At 42.9% G+C, this 17,061-nt stretch overlaps 1 non-coding gene and 1 pseudogene across 1 annotated transcript; both read left to right on the top strand.

The window, feature by feature from the left end:
* The first annotated feature begins 22 nt into the window (after positions 1–22).
* On the top strand, positions 23–124 carry LOC129478182 (small nucleolar RNA U13). The gene has a single exon (XR_008656336.1). It is a non-coding gene; the product is annotated as a small nucleolar RNA U13 (small nucleolar RNA).
* Positions 125–522: 398 nt separating this feature from the next.
* On the top strand, positions 523–2,993 carry LOC129462248 (patched domain-containing protein 3-like; annotated as a pseudogene).
* Positions 2,994–17,061: the final 14,068 nt, after the last annotated feature.

The raw sequence follows: 17,061 nt of genomic DNA, 5'->3' as shown, positions 1-17,061 counted from the left end.
AGTTTATTTAAAAGGCTTGAGGATTCTTTTGTAGTTCATGAGCCTGATGATTGGGTGTTCACACGTGTGTGAGATATGCTACTCTTGAACCTTGTTACAACGTCGTCACATTACCTGTCTGACCTCAAACTGCTACTGGGTAAACTGCAAGAAAGGTAAAATCTGTCACTCAGGACACGTGGAATTTCTGCGCCGTTTATGTGTTGTGGGGAGAAACACCCAAATTCTCCCAATACATTGCAAGTCCCGTAGGACAGGCACGCATCTGATGGCCTTGAAGAAGTGTTCGTTGTATTTGCTGAACCCCCTGAGAGGCCAGGCACGCCACCAACACATCTCAGATTAGTTGAGCGACAGGGCCAACCACGTGCTCTCCACGCCGCCTCTGCTCCAGGCGCGCTCACACAGACTCCCCTATAATTTCTCCAGGAAGCCGTTGGATAGGGCAGAGGTGGCAGCTCTGCCAGCAGCTGCTTCTTCACCGGCAGTGCCGAGTGAGAACGCTGCCTGTGCTTCCTGGAAATGGGCTTCAGCTCCTCTAAGGTCGTGGCACAGCTGGACCCCAAGACTGAGTCGCTGCCCAGGAAGCGGGACTGGGCAACGGGGCCGGGGTCTGGCCAGGGTCGGGGCCGGGGTCTGGCCGGGGTCTGGCCGGGGTCAGAGCCGAAACCGGAGTCTGAGTCAGAGGGGAAGCCAGGGCCGGGGCCAGGCTCCAAGAGGCCGCAGGGGTCCCAGACGGAGCGTAGCTCGATGCCACAAGGTTCGGGGCCGGGGAGGTCCCGGAGTGGGATCAGGAACCGGAATCGCTACTGGGCGGGGCTTCAGGGCAGCCCTCGGAGCGGCGACCGTCGCTGGGGCAGGGGCAGGGGCCACAGCCATCCCCGGCGTTGGAGGGGGACAATGCACCCCTGCCAGAGGTGGAAACCCTGGAGACCCCGTCTGCTGGTGCCACTGCCACACCGACTGCCTGGAGGCGCCGCTCTTCTTCCAGTGGCCGAGGTGGCAGGTGGACGCGCACCCCTGGATCTTCCTGCTGGCGCCCATGATGCTGACGGCCTTGCTGGGCGCCAGCTTCCTTCACCTGCCCAAGGACGAAGAGGAAGATCTGGAGGAGCAGTGCACCCCGGTGGGGAGCCCGGCCAAGGCGGAGAGACGCTTTGTGCAGGGCTATTTCACCACCAACGATTCCTACTGCCTCTCCACCTCCAGGAGGTGCACTCAGGCCAATTTCACCTGGATTCTGGTGGGCTCCCACAGCAACCCACTGCTGGAACCGGACATCTTTGCGAAGTCAGTAAACTGGACAGCACGGTGCAGGATCTACGTGTGGCACAGGGAAACGGAAGCCAGATCCAGTACGAGCAGGTGTGCGTGAGGTACAAGAGGCTCTGTGTGTCCCCCAACCCGTTCCTGGATGTCTGGCAAGTGGACAAAACGTTCGACCTGAGCTACAACCACAGTGAGCATCCCTCTGTCTGATCGGCTTCTTTGGAGGACACATCTTGGGATGTAACTGGCATAGGTAATGGGCCAGTTCCTCCTGCAGGCCAAAGCCATGTGGCTGCTGAACTGCCTGAAGAGCACCCTGAGGACAACGTGCAGAGCGAGATGGCTCACCCATTCCGTCAACCAATTTAGCAACATTAACAACAGTCTGGCCTTGAAGAAAATTGAGGTACCTGGTAGTTCAGGTTTACAGGGAGGTCAGGGGAATGTGGGAGGGATGAGGAAGACTTGCTCCTAGAACCCTAACAAAAGCACTGCATGACTACTTGATGGGGCCCTTGCCTCACAGCTGGGTTTGCTCTACTGTATTTGGTACTTAATCTGACTTTCTTTCTTTCTTTTTTTTTTTTTTAAGGTGAATCTCGCTGTGTCACCAGGCTGCAGTGCAGTGGCACGATCTCGGCTCACTGCAAACTCTGCCTCCCAGGTTCAAGCGATTCTCCTGCCTCAGCCTCCCGAGTAGCTGGGATTACAGGTGCCCGCAACCATGCCCAGCTAATTTTTGCATTTTTAGTAGATACAGGGTTTCACCATGTTGGGCAGGCTGGTCTCAAACTCCTGACCTCAGGTGATCCACCTGCTTTGGCTTCCCAACGTGTTGAGATTACAGGCATGAGCCACCATGCCTGGCCAATCCAACTTTCTTAAATTAACACTGTTGGGGCCAGGCATGGTGGCTCACACCTGTAGTCCCAGCACTTTGGGAGGCCAAGGCAGGTGGATCACCTGAGGTCAGGAGTTCGAGACCAGCCTGGCTAACATGGTGAAACCCCGTTTCTACTAAAAATTTAAAAAAAAATTAGCCAGGCATGGTGGAGCATGCCTATAATCTCAGCTATTCTGGAGGCTGAGGCAGAAGAATTGCTTGAACCCAGGAGGTAGAGGTTGCAGTGAGCCAAGATCGCGCCATTGCACTCCAGCTTGGGCAACAAGAGCGAAACTCCATCTCAAAATAAATAAATAAGTAAATAAATAAATAAATAAAACTGATGAATGCCAGAAATCATGAATCCTTGGTAACATTCAGGTCGATAACACAAATCTTGTGTCCACCACATGAGGCTGTTTAGTACAGACATTGATGTTCATGTTTGATTTAGGGGGTTGGTTTCTAACTAAATTACAGTACTTTGAAATTCTACTTTTAGTTGAAGTTTTTGTTGGTTTTGGGAAGTCCCCAAAACTTGCTTGGAGCTCACTGAGTATATTTTTTGTGGCAGGTGGTCCACTTTACATTGCTTTCCAGACAGCTGGAATTTGAGGCAACTTCTATGACAGTGATCCCTTTGTTTCACCTGGCACACGTTCTAATCATACAGTTTGCTAATCATATTATTGTTGCTGCAAGTTCTGGATTGAAAGTATCATCTGTGAGCCTCAAGAGGAGGCTGAACTGGCCCACCCCACCCTCACCGATGATGAGGATCTTCAGGGTGGTCAGCACATCCTCGTCCATCCTGACCCTGCTCGGCTCCGAGCCCAGCTAGCAGCCCAGGGCCCACCTCTCAGCCATTTTAGCCATTTTTAAGTGTATAGCTCCATGGAACTGAGTACATTCACAGTGTTGTGCAACTATCGCTACCATCCATCTCCAGGACTTTTTTCGTCTTCCAAAACTGAAAGTTTGTGTCCATTAAACAATAATGGCACTGCTATCTTTTCATCCACCCAAGCCAGAGATTCTGAGTGACATCCTAGATTCCTCCGTCTCCCTCAGCTTCTTATTATATCCGCCATCTGGCCTAGCTGATTTCACCTTCTAAACATCTCTTGTCTGTACGATTTTAGTAGCTTCCTACATAATGTCACTGACAATCATCTTGCTCCACTTCTCTCAATGACCTGAAGGACAAACACAGACTTCTGGCTCTTTCCTCACCCTTCGATACATTCTGCTTCCCATTGCTGCCCTCACATACTCTGGAGATGAGCCCCGCACAAGTCCACATGCTGTCTCACACCTCTGTTCCTTTGCACATGTGATTCTCCCAGCGTAAGCTGAATTTCTTTTCCCTGTCTCCCTGGAGCACTAGTTGTCATTCAAGACCCAAGTTAAGCATCCCCTCTTCCCTGGAGCCTTTTTTGCTCCCCATCCCCATCAACCCAATCCTTCAGATAGTACTGTTTCTTGGTGGGTGCTTTCATTAAACATTTATTTTACTTTATTCTTTATCACAGTGTATTGTAATTACCTATTTCCTGTTGCTGGGGAAGGACCAGCACTTGATACCAAGGCTGCTATATACTGTTGTTCAGGTTGTACCCTAAGGCAACAAGCGATGGCAAAGATCCAACCTGTACTTTACTTGCTAGAGGCTTTTCCCTGGGATGAGCCCACACTTGCCCAGAGGAAGGGGTGCTGCCTTCTAATTTGCACAAAGTAGCTGTATGGGATGACAGTGGCTCTACCTGTCACAAAGTAAGGGCTCAATTAATGTTAGCATCCTCTCTCTGTTCATCAGCAAATGCAGCTTCTCCTGGAGTGGATTGAAGTGTCATCCTAGGCCTCAGACTGCAGTCTTCTCTGGGCCATGAAGGGAATGGAAGCCTCAAGGGACTTCCTGCTTAGGAAGAGGGCTTCCCTTGGCTCCTTCTCTACCGGGGCAGGGGTGTCTTTGCTAAACCAAACACAGTACATTACAGCCTTTGCAGAATTAAGTAGGATTATAGAATTTTACGGGCTCTTCTAGTCAAGGATGGCAAACCCACAGCATGGAAATTACCTTTCTGCCTTTCCTTGAGCATGGCAGACATTGCCAATCAATTACAATTACTCTCACAAACTTGAGATGCCTCAGAATCCTCAGCAGGGCCACTAATGCATTGTTTGAACTGACATTTAGAATAAACCTCATTTCTTATCTTCATTCTAACTCAACCCCTTATTTTATGAATGACATGAGGACCTCTTTCCTCTATGGCCCTCACTCCTCAACTCTGTCCCTTCATCTCTAGTTAACTCTGGCTTGGGATGATTCCTATTTGCCATGTCCTGAGCAGTCTTAAAAATGGCCCCTTTCCATAAAGTATTTCTTCAGCAGTCCTATTCCTTGGAATCATTCTCTAGATAACTTAGCACCAAGAATCATAACATGTTCAACTTCAGAGAGCTGCTTCTTCAATTTCCTCAGTCATTAGACGAAGAGATTGAAAAAGCAGTCAAACAGCCTATAAACAAAGAACCCCTTCTGGGTTCAAATACAAAGATACTCTTATTCTTGGAGTATTAACTCTTCCTTTTGCCCTTTTGGACAAGAATATTAAGGTCAAGTGCAGTAAAGGGAGCAAAGATTTAATATTAAACTTAACATGCCTCTCCCCAGGGAGAAGTAGGGCCAGGGAAGGAGAGTAATAAACACTGAAGCAAATTACGCACCTGGGGTCAGTCTTGAGGCCCTCCTTGGAGTCCCTCAACCCCTTCTTCTCCTGTGGTTGCCCTACCATGAAAAAGGTGTCCCTGATGGTAGGAAAATCTTCCAGAAGATCTCTCAGGCTATTGCAGTATGCCATGATCTGACCCCGAAGAGCATAGTGAGACATGCGGTGGTTAAACCTGAAAGTCAGAAGAGAGGATGTCCAGAAGGAGAATCCAAATTCTTCCACCTCTCACAGAAGCTCCAGAATCTACATCCCTGGAGGACTTTTCAAAGAGAAAGAGTACTTCTATCAAGAAGGAATTTCCATTTGGGTCAGGTGGCTATTGCCTGAAGGCAGAGGCATGAACCCCTTCATAACGACCCCTATCCTTCACTTCCGATGCTTCTATGCACGTCAAAGGACAGTTTAACTTGGTTTTACCCAATAAAACTGATAGTTATTACATTTAGAGTCAGAGAAATCAGCATGTGTTATTCACATATACTATACTTACTTCTGACAATATTCAACTATAACATCTCTCTTGACTTTTCCAATTTCATCCTGTGATAAAGGAGAATGATAGTTTTAGTAGACAATTGGCTATAAGAACTCCCCACCCTAGTGCATGTGTACAAACTTAAAGCAGACTTCAAGCAGGAAAAGGCTACAGAGCTGAGACATTCTTTCTGGGTTAAGCTTGTTGGGAGGCACTCCTGTGTCTCTCTCCCGCTCCTACCCATCTTGCTGATTATGCCAAGGATGCAAGGCCCTGACCACACTTTACCTCACAACCATTTCTCAGGGTTGTGTTTGCAGAGAGCAATCTTGAGTGATAAGGTAATGTCTCCCTCCAGGAAAAAGAGCAGGCTTATTATAAAAGAGGTGGGTTCCCCAAGCTCAGTGCTTTTCACTTGTGACACAAGCCACTACCTGCAAGTAGGCTCCTCCACACTGTCCCCATGGGACTGGCACGAACATGAAGATCACATTGCCTACTCTGCTGTGCACAATAAAATTCTTTGTCTCTGACAAAGGAGTCTTGTGTGCCTTCTGCCAGCATCCATGGAACAGTAACAGGTTAACTTATTAGATAGTAAGTAGTCCCCAGACCCTGACCAAATTAATACAGGTAATTATATTGCCTGAGCTCTTTCTGATCTGATAGGTGTGGAATAATCCTGAAGGGCAGTTCATGAATGATTATATTTTTTCCACTTGGTCAATATTTTTTGAGAATTGCTTATTAGAAGGGACCCTTTGCTTCTATTATTGCTGAGCAGTAATTGCTGGCCCTCGTCATATCCCATCTGTAGAACTAAATTAAGTAAATTTAAGTCTTTCCTTTAAAGTCACAAGTAGGGAAGAAAGCCTAGAATTATAAATCTTGTCATTCTTCTCCTAAATAACTATGTATTACCATAATGATTTTCTCATCAAAAAATTAATAATGAAATGATATTCACAAAATTAAGGAATAATTTTTACTGATTAAAGTTTTGAGTTTTAGTATTTTTCAATAGATTAGGCTAATATAAAAACTTTAAATACAAACATAGTGGTAGTGTCTGAAAAACCAAGATAACCAGATGGTTATCAGGTGACCAGATGGGTAAGAGCCATTGTTTACCTTGTCTAATCCCCGAACCCCTGTGGGTCACTCAAGAGTGGGCTAATGTTCCAGTGCAGGTGCTGAAACTAGTTCATTTAGAAAGTGACAAAACAAAATGTGGCATTGGGAAAATGCCTACATTTTTAAAGCATGACTGTAATCCACTTGAACTGATTCCTTTCTACTTCTTATTGAACTTCCCTTTTCACTTCTTTACAATATATTTTCAATGGTCCTAGCCAAATAGGATGAAAGCATCAGAGCAACAGATTCCAAGTGAAGAATTTTCATTTGCTCCAATACAACAGAGGACCAGAGCTTTAGGCAGCATTTCTCACTACACACTCACAGGGCTCTTCATTCTGTCGGCCATAGTTTGTTTCCTCAGGAGGAAGGTGTTCAGCAGCATGTCCCGCAGCCCCACCTTTTCCAGTTGAATAGACACAAAGGCCTCTGGAGCCCTGACAAGTGAACAGAAACATGGGAGCCCAAGGCAGGAGGTATGTGGACATGGAGCAGAAAGACAATGTGTATATTGGGCATTGCACCAGGAGGGCAGGTGGCTGTGTCTCCATGGTTCTTGCCTGTTTCAGGTGTTTCTGATTATTCGCCAGGGATGCGGATGTGTCACCATCCTGCTTGGGGACCCTCTGTGCCTGAAGCATGCTTCAACAGTCCTTTCTCAGTCCTAAGCCCAGTATTTGTACTACCCATCTCCCTTTGCATTCTCCTAGCCTTGACTGTAGGGATATTTAGATTGAAGTAGCCTCCCAAGGATCCTCTTGACTAGACATATTGGTCTTAAATCTTCCATCCACACATTGGAAATGTGGACTTTAATTCACTTGAACTCTGGCCATGTGTCAGATTAACAGCATCTTGAGTAGTAGAGTTGCTTTGCCTGTTATTAATTTTTATTCTAAATTTGCCAGAATTCAATTACAGTGTCATTGGTAGGCCTCGATAAAATACTCTGACTAATCATACTACAGAGTATGATTTACAGAGTATTCAGACAGAGTATCATAGAGTATTACAAAGTAATTCATACTATAGAGTATGAACGTCTCTCTTTCTCTGTCATGGTGAAAAGAGATCCAGACAGAACAGGGCATCTCTGATTTATAGGCATGTCTCTGGAGAGGTCATGCCTCTCTGACAATAATTCACCATCCTATTATTCTAAGCAATGTTAAAACCTTTGTTAGAACAGTGAGGACAGGCTGGGCATGGTGGCTCATGCCTGTAATCCCAGCCCTTTGGGAGGCTGAGGCAGGCAGATTACTTGAGGTCAGGAGTTCAAGACCAGCCTGGCCAACATGGTGAAACCCCATCTCTACTAAAAATACAAAAATTAGCCAGGTATGATGGTGCATGCCTGTAGTCCCAGCTACCCGGGAGGCTGAGGCAGGAGAATTATTTGAACACAGGAGGTAGAGGATGCAGTGCACCAAGATCAGGCCACTGCACTCCAGCTTTCCAGCCTGGGTGACAGAGCAAGACTCCATCATAAAAAAAAAAAAAAAAAAAAAAAGGCCAGGTGCGGTAGCTCACGCCTATAATCCCAGCACTTTGGGAGACCTAGGCTGTCAGATCACGAGGTCAGGAGATCAAGACCATCCTGGCCAACATGGTGAAACCCCATCTATAATAAAAATACAAAAAATTTAGCTGAGCATGGTGGCACGTGCGTATTATCCCAGCTACTAGGGAGGCTGAGGCAGGAGAATCACTTGAACCCAGGAGGTGGAGGTTGCAGTGAGCTGAGACCGTGCCACTGCCCTCCAGCCTGGTGACAGAGTGAGACTCCATCTAAAAAAAAAAAAAAAGGACAGTTCTGTTCTTCTCAATTTAAATAGATTTGGAGAACTTGGAAAGGCCTTCCTTGTGATATACACTCTTTGGAGTCTGAAAAATATATATAGAGAGAAGAAGGGAAGTGAAAGAGAAAAGAGAAGAGGGGAGGAAAAAGAGAAGAGGTTAAAATGAGGAACTATTCACTGTCCTTTATTGACTGGAGTATATTGGAAGGAGCTGAGCCCTCTTAGTATTCATACAAGGTCTTTATATAAGATGCTAGTCACTCTGAGGGTTTAGACTCCTTCAATCCCCCCAATACTATTAATTGACTTAAAAGAGGACACCTTTGTTATTCTAAGCAGTATCCCTCCTTCCAACTCACCAGGTACAGTACCTTTTGGTAGCCTGAAATCTTTCTGGAGAATGAGTAAGGGTATCTGGGACTTTTGGAGTTGGAGCTATCAGCGAGCTGTCTATGCCGTTCACAATTCTGGAATGTCTTCTTCTGGTTGGGCCCATTCCACCATGATTTCTCAGATCTGAACTTATTTCCTAAAATATTTTAAACCAAAGTAAGTTAAATTTTTGGGCATGTAAGTCCTGAAGTACTGCTGTAAAATGATCTCACAGCCACAACTGATCCCCAACACATGTAAAGGCCTGGGTACCTGTGACAGGGGAGTAGAAAGAAGAGGAGGGGAGGAGACGGAAAGGGAAAAGAGTGGAGTGGAGAAGGAGAGATATCACTTGGCACAATTAAGAGATGACTTTTTCTTTCTTGCAATGTTCTCTTCCTTTGGCTTTGGTGGCAGTGCACAATTTGCTGTCCACCTCTTTCCTTTCTTGCTCCCTTCCCTTTCTTCCCCTGCACTCTTTCGTTGTCTCCATCATTTATTCATCCTTATTATGTCATCAGTCCTCTTGTTGTTTCACACTTGTAAGAGAAGCAATGTGTGTGTGTATTACAGTATACCATTTTATAATGAAGTAGTCACAAAATGCATTTTAGCCAAGAGTCATGAACACATCCTAGAAGATACAATGACTGAGTTGAATCTTGGAGGCAAAAAAATAAAATGGGAGGGTGGGATGTGGTAAAGTAAGGTTAACATTTTCTGATAAATATGAGTAGAAGCAGAGAGACATGAAATAGCACAAAATGTTTAGGATACTTCAAATAGAGGGCAGGAGAAGTGACAGAATAGAGGGCTGGGGTCAGGAAGTGAAGGTCTTGCATGCCTAGCTAAGGAGGTTGAGTTTTGCTCTTTGGTCTACAAGAAGCCACTGAAGGGATTTAATCAAGGAGGCATAGTTTCTCTGGTCACTGTGTGGAGGACAGATATGGTTGAGGGCAGAGGTAGTGGTGCAAGGCATGAACCCAGAGTGATGGAGGCCACTTAGAAGGCCATTACAGTCACACAAGTGAGATAATGAGAATTTGAACTAAGGCAGTGAGGATGGAGAAGAGGGGCCATATTCAATAAATATGTAGAGTGTGATATTGGCAAGAGGTAGTGCTTGATTGATCTAAAGTAACAAAGCCAGAGGAGTTGAGGACAATACCCACATTTTAATCCTTTCTGATGGCTGGGCGCGGTGGCTCATGCTTGTAATCCCAGCACTTTGGGAGGCCAAGGCAGGTGGATCACCTGAGGTCAGGAGTTCGACACGAGCCTGGCTGACATGGCGAAACGCCATCTCTACTAAAAATACAAAAATTAGCCAGACATGGTGACGTGCGCCTGTAATTCCAGCTACTTAGGAGGCTGAGGCAGGAGGATCACTTGTATCTGGGAGGCAGAGGTTGCAGTAAGCCAAGATTGCACCATTGCACCCCAGCCTGGGCGACACAAGCAAAACTCTATCTCAAAAAAAATAAAAAATCCTGTATTACTACTCAGGTGGTGCTATCTTAACCAAGAATAGAAATACTAGAGAATTAGATGGGAGAAGGATGAGTTGCCTTTTGATGCTGAGTTGAGGTGTTTGTGGGATATCCAAACACTATCCGTGAAGCATTTAGATACTCTAGTTTGGGGCCTGGGAGAGAGGTTCCGTGAAGAGATGTAGATTTGAAAGTTGACAGTATATTGGAGGTTTTAAACCTCAAGAGTCAATGAGATCACCAAGGGAGAATATGAAAGGAGAGAATAGGAGTTCTAAAAAGAGGATCCACGAAAACATCATCATGTTAGAGATGGGTGGAGAAGAGGTCCCCAACTCCAGGAAATTGAGAAGGAAGAATCAAAGATGTAGAAGAGTTCCAGGAGAGAATGGAGTCACAGAAGCAGAGGAAGAAGAGTTTCGAGGACAAGGGAGTGACCAACAGCATTAAATGAAGGAAAGTAGTCAAATACAACATCTTAATAATGTTGCCTGGATTTAACAATTGAGAGGTCATTGCTGACTCTAGTGAGAACAGTTTCAGGGGTGTAGTAGAAGAGCAAGCTACATTACAATGAAAGGATATAGAGCTAGGGGGTTAAAGAACATCCTTTCAATAAACCTGAATAAGAAAGAAAGGTCATAATTAGGGTACTGGCCAGAGAAGCACACAGGATTCAGTTAAGCTTTCTGGAGAGGATGAAAACAATCTAGCCTGCACATAAGTGGAATGTGGGAAGTACCTGTAAGTGGAAAGAGGTAATGGATGAAAAGCTTGAAAGTGCAGTAGGGAAAGAAGATAACCAATGAATCAAGGCCTCAGAAAAGGAAATGGATCGAGAATGTTGGTGGGAGGCATTGAACTTGACTAGGAAGAAGAACACTTCACACTCTGTGCTGGAGGGAAGCATGGTAGCAGGTGTAAGATAAGTTTGAAGGGTGTGCATTTGAGGGTGGCAACCTGGTAGGAATCTTCAATCTTGTCCGGGGACTCGCCCCAAGCCTGTGTGCTGTATGCATTCCAACACTGCCACTCCCACCCATCCCTCCTGCTCATCCCCACGGCTCCACCCATGGCTCAGGACTTCACATCTTCTTGCCTTTTGGTCTCCCTAACTTACCTTTCTCCCCTTCAACCTGTCAAATACAGTGAATATTCCTAATGAGAATCTCAGGTCAGGTCCTTCCTCAGCTCAAAAACTTTTTAGTGTGAATTCAGCAATCACTCAACAAATGGTACTTATTATTTGCCTTTGTGTCTGTCTACAGCATTTTAAATCTCTATTAAGTGTGAATTTGGCAATCATTCAATGAATAGTATTTCCTACTTGTCTTTGTGTCTGTCTACTAGGCAGACACAAAGACAAAAAAATATACAAGCAGCCATCCTCACAGTCAGTATAATGTGGAAAACATAATTGAAGTACAAATGATTTTGTATGTAGAAAATATAGTAACTAGTGATCTGAGAGACTAGGAAAAGGCTCTCTGGGGAGATGACACCTGGGCCGGGTCTTTCAGGGCACTCACATTATAGTCCTAGCCCACCTTCCCAGGCTGTTACCCTAATGCCTCCCTACCCTTCCTGATGCTGCAGGTCTTTCCAGGCTATCACTTTCCCGCCTTCCACCCCTGTCCTGTGCTCCTGTCCAGTATATTTTAACATGTGCTCCTTGGATTGATCTTAGGAAGTGACTTACGAGCTCTCAACCTTCACTTCAACCAGAACAGCCCCACTTACATCTGTTTTATATACTGGTATTCTTTATAAGATCAAATTGACTGAGTAAAGGATTCTCTGTGTCAACTGTGTATGAAAATCATAGGTGGTTATCAAGTTGGGCTTCTCATTTTTTCCTGGTCTCCATTTGCCCTTTCTGTCTCACATGCCTGGGTATCTGAAGGGTCTTTCCTCTACTCAGAATGATCAAGTGGTCATCTCTGCCTGCCAAAAAACTCATCCTTCAGGGTTTTCCCAAATGCCCCCTCTCTGTGCTGCCCTTTCTGTTTCCCCAGATGTGTATTCTCATTTCTTTAATCTCCTTTCGTATAGCTTGTTGAACCTCTCTGTGCCTTTGTCTTTGAGCCACTTGTGGGCCTACCCCCCTTAAACACACCAGCCGAGAGGTTCATCAGGTTCAGGAATTGTACCTCAGTATTATCTTATGAGCCTAATTTACAATAGGCACTGAATTAAGATTTTGGGGGTTGTATTTTTAAAAATCTATATAACTCACTCTATCCCTATTTTCTACAGCAGTTGATTTCAATGGGACTGAGTATTTGGCAGTAGAAGTATTTGGCATTCAATATTGTTGCCATACCCATAAATTTGTACTTTCCGATTAATATGAAGAGTACAGGCCAGGTATGGTGGCTCATACCTATAATCCCACTGCTTTGGGAAGCCAAGGAGGGAGGATTGCTTAAGGCCAGGAGTTTGAGACCAGCCTGGGCAACATAGCGAGATCCCATCTCTAGAAAAAATTTAAAAATTGGCAGGACATGGTGGCACACACCTGTGGTCCCAGCTACTTGAAAGACTGAGGTGGGAAGATCAAGTGAGCCCAGGAATACGAGGCTGTAGTGAGCTATGGTCACACCACTACACTCTAGTCTGGGTGCCAGAGTGAGACCCTATCTCTGAAAAAAAAAAAAAAAAAAAGAGAGAGAGTAGAAATGGGTAAATAGAGGTAGATAAATGCGATAAGGGGTTAATGTGGTGAGCTGAGTAGAATCCATGAGGCTTAAAGAATGTTTAAAACCATCTGGAAAGTTGATTTCTTAAAACCATATTTAATTTTACATGTAAGTTACATTCACTAGTATATACATAAAAGAGAACTATTGCAAAAAGAGAACAGTTGCAAAAAGAGGAAAACCTCTATGAACTGATTTGGAGTGATAACCAAGATATACTGTTAAGTGAAAACAACAAAATACAAAAAAGTATATATAGATAAAATCCAAAACCCCTTCACAATAAAAACACTGAACAAACTTAGAATAGAAGGGAATGTCCTCAACCGGGTAAGAGGTATCTATGAAAAACCAATGCTAATATCACACTTAATGGTGAAAGGCTGAAGGTTTTCCCCCTAAGAGTAGGAATAATACAATAATATCTACTGTCACTACTTCTCCTCAATCTTGTATTGGAGGGTCTAGCCAGAGAAATTAGGCAAGAAAAGAAATAAAAGGCATAAAGATTGGAAAGGAAGAAGTAAAACTATCTCTACTTGCAGATAACATAATCTTGTATGTAGAAAATCCTAAGAAATACTATGAACACACACATACATACACACAAACACACGCCTGTAAATTACTAGAACCAATAAACCGGCTTAGTAAGATTGCAGGATACAAGATCAATATACAAAAGTCAATTTGTATTCCAATATACTAGTAATGAACACTCTTAAAATGAAGTTAAGAAAAACAATTCAATTTATAATCATGTTAAAAGGAATGAAATATTTTGGAATTAATATATAACAAAAAAAGGATAAAGGTTGTACCCTGAAGACTATAAAATATTGTTGAAAGAAGTTGAAGAAGATCTAAATAAAGGCACACCTCATTTTCTTGCACTCAGCTTTATTGTGCTTTGCAGATATTGCGTTTTTTACAAGTTGAACGTTTGTGGCAACCCTGCATTGAACAAATTATTGGCACCAATAGCATATGCTTACTTCACATCTCTGTCACATTTTTGTAATTCATACAGTATTTCAAACTTTTTCGTTATTATGTCTATTATGGTGATCCGACATCAGAGATCTTTGATGTTACTATTGTAAATGTTTTGGGGCGCCATGAACCACACCAAATAAGATGAACTTAATCAATGTGTGTGTTCTGACTGCTTCACCAACTGGCCATTCCCCTGTCTCCCTGCCTCTCCTCAGATCTCCCTATTCCCTGAGACACCCTATTGAAATTAGGCCAATTAATAACTCTACAATGGCCTCTAAGTGTTTAAGGGAGAAGAAGACTCACAACTCTCACTTGCAATCAGTAGCTAAATATGATTAAACTTAGCAAGGAAGGCATGTCAAAAGCTGGAATAGGCCAAAAGCTAAGCCTCTGGTGCAAAACAGCCAAGTTGTGAATGCAAAGGAAAAGTTTTTGAAGGAAATTAAAAGCGTTACCCTAATGCATACAAGAATGATAAGAGAGGAAAATAGCGTTATTATTGATACGGAGAAAGTTTTAGTGGTCTGGATAGAAGATCAAATCAACCACAAAATTCCCTGAAGCCAAAGGCTAATCCAAAGCAAGGTCCTAACTCTCTCCAATTCCATGAAGGATGAGAGAAAAGTTTGAAACTAGCAGAGACTGGTTCATGAGGGTTAAGGAAAGAAGCCATCTCCATAACAAAGAAGTGTAAGGTGAAGTGTGCTAAATGCTGATGTAGAAGTTGCAGCAAGTTATCCAGAATACCTAGCTAAGATAATTGATAGAGGTGGCTACACTAAACAACAGATTTTCAATGTAGACAAACCAGTCTTCCACTGAAAGAAGATGCCATCTGGTATTTTTATAGCTACAGAGGAGAAGTCAATGCCTGGCTTCAAAGCTTCGAAGGACAGGTTGACTCTTTTGTTAGAGATTAATGCTATTGGTAACTTGAAGTGGAAGCAAATGCTCATTTACCATTCCCTAGGACCAAATCCTAGGACCCTTAAGAATTATGCTAAATCTATTCTGCCTGTGCTCTACAAATGGAATAACAAAGCCTGGATGACACCACATCTCTTTACAGCATAGTTTACTGAACATCTTAAGCCCACTGTTGAGACCCACTGTTCAGAAAAAGAGATTCCTTTAAAAACATTACTGTACATTGACAGTGCCCAAGAGCTCTAATGGAAATGTACAAAGAGATTAATGTTTCTATGCCTGCTAACACAACATCCATTCTACAGCCCATGGATCAAGGAGTATGTCTTGTGTCTCTGTGTCATATTGTGAAGTCATTGTTAAGAAACACATTTCATAAGACTATAACTGCCATAGATAGTAATTACTCTAATGCAAGTTTGTCCAACCTGTGGCCCATGGGCTGCATGAGGCCTAGAATGGCTTTGAATGCAGTCCAACACAAATTTGTAAACTTTCTTAAAATATTATGTTTTTTTGCGATTTTTTTTTAAAGCTCATCAGCTATCATTAGTGTTAGTGTATTTTATGTGTGGCCCATGACAATCCTTCTTCTTCCAATGTCGCCCAGAGAAGCCAAAGATTTGGACACCCCTGCATAATGGATCTGGGTAAAGTAAATTGAAAACCTTCTGGAAGATTTATCACTCTAGATATCATTAAGAACATTCATGATTCATGAGAGGAGGTCAAAATATCCACTTTAACAGGAATTTGGAAGAAGTTAATTCCAACCCTCATGGAGGACTTTGAGGAGTTCAAGACTTCAGTGGAGGAAGTCACTGCAGATGTGGCAGAAATAGCAAGAGAACTAGAATTAGAAGTGGAACCTGAAGATGTAACTGAATTGCTGCATTCTCGTCATAAAACTTAAACAGATGAGGAGGTACTTCTTATAGATGAGCTAAGAAAGAAAGTGGTTTCTTGAGATGGAACCTACTCCTGGTGAAGATGCTGTGAGCATTGTTGAAATGACAGCTAAGGATTCAGAATATTACATAAAGCACAGTTTGAGAGAATTAACTTCAATTTTGAAAAAAGTTTTACTGTAGGTAAAATGCCATCAAACAGTATTACATGCCAAAGAGAAAATTTTCATGAAAAGTAGAGTCAATTAATGTGGAAAACTTTATTTTGTCTTATTTTAAGAAATTGCCAGAGACCCCTGGCCCGCAACCTTCAGCAACCACCACCCTAATCAGTCAGCAGCCTTCCATATCAAGGTAAGACCCTCCACCAGCAAAAAGATTACAACTCACTGAAGGCTCAAATGATTATTAGCACTTTTTAGTAAAAATATATTTTTTCATTCTTTTTTTGTAACTTAATATTCTTTGGTCTGCAACTGAATAATGTATATTTAATTAAGGTATATGTACATTGGGTTTTTTAAAGACAAAATGGTATTACACACTTAATTGGCTACAGTGTAATATAAACATAACTTTTATATGCACTCAGAAACCAAAAAATTTGCATGGAACCATCTGGAACCAAACCTACAACATCTCCAAGGTGTGTCTATAAATAGAAAGACATCCCATGTTCAAGAATTGGAAGACATAATATTGTTAAAATGGCAATCCTACTAAAATAAAATAAAATAAAATGGCAATACTACTCAATCAATAGCTTTGATGCAATCCCTGTCAAAATTCCAACTTACTCTTTTTAAAGCCCCCAAAATTGACAAGCTGACACTAAAATTCATATGAAAATGCAAGGGACTCAAAATAGCTAAAGCAAACTTGAACAAGAAAAACAAATTTGGAGGGATTATGCTTCATAATTTCAAACTTTCTACGAAGCTACAGTAATCAAAACATAGTAGTACTGGCATAAAAACAGGCATTTAGATTAATGGTATAGAATTGAGAGTCCAGTTATACATTCTTACATTTATGGTCAAGTGTTTTTTTGGCAAGGGTTCCAGGATAATTTAATGAGGAAAGATGAGTCTTTTCAACAAGAGATTCTGGGAAAACTGATTAGCCACATGAAAAGAATAAAGTTGGATCCCTACTTCCCATTATACAGAACAATTAAGTATAAATGGACCCTAGACCTAAATGTAAGAGTTAAAACCATAAATCTCTTAGAAGAAAACATAGGAGTGTCTTCATAACTTTGGATTAGGCAATGGTTTCTTAAATATAACACCAAAAGTACAAGTAATGAAACAACAGATAAATGGAGATAATAAGACAATTTGTAGAAGATATTTGCAAGTCATATGC

The sequence above is a fragment of the Symphalangus syndactylus genome, chromosome 2, assembly GCF_028878055.3.
Source record: "Symphalangus syndactylus isolate Jambi chromosome 2, NHGRI_mSymSyn1-v2.1_pri, whole genome shotgun sequence".
NCBI lineage: Eukaryota > Metazoa > Chordata > Mammalia > Primates > Hylobatidae > Symphalangus > Symphalangus syndactylus.
The sequence above is the reverse complement of the archived record's forward strand: the minus strand, read 5'-3'. Positions and strand labels throughout refer to the sequence as shown.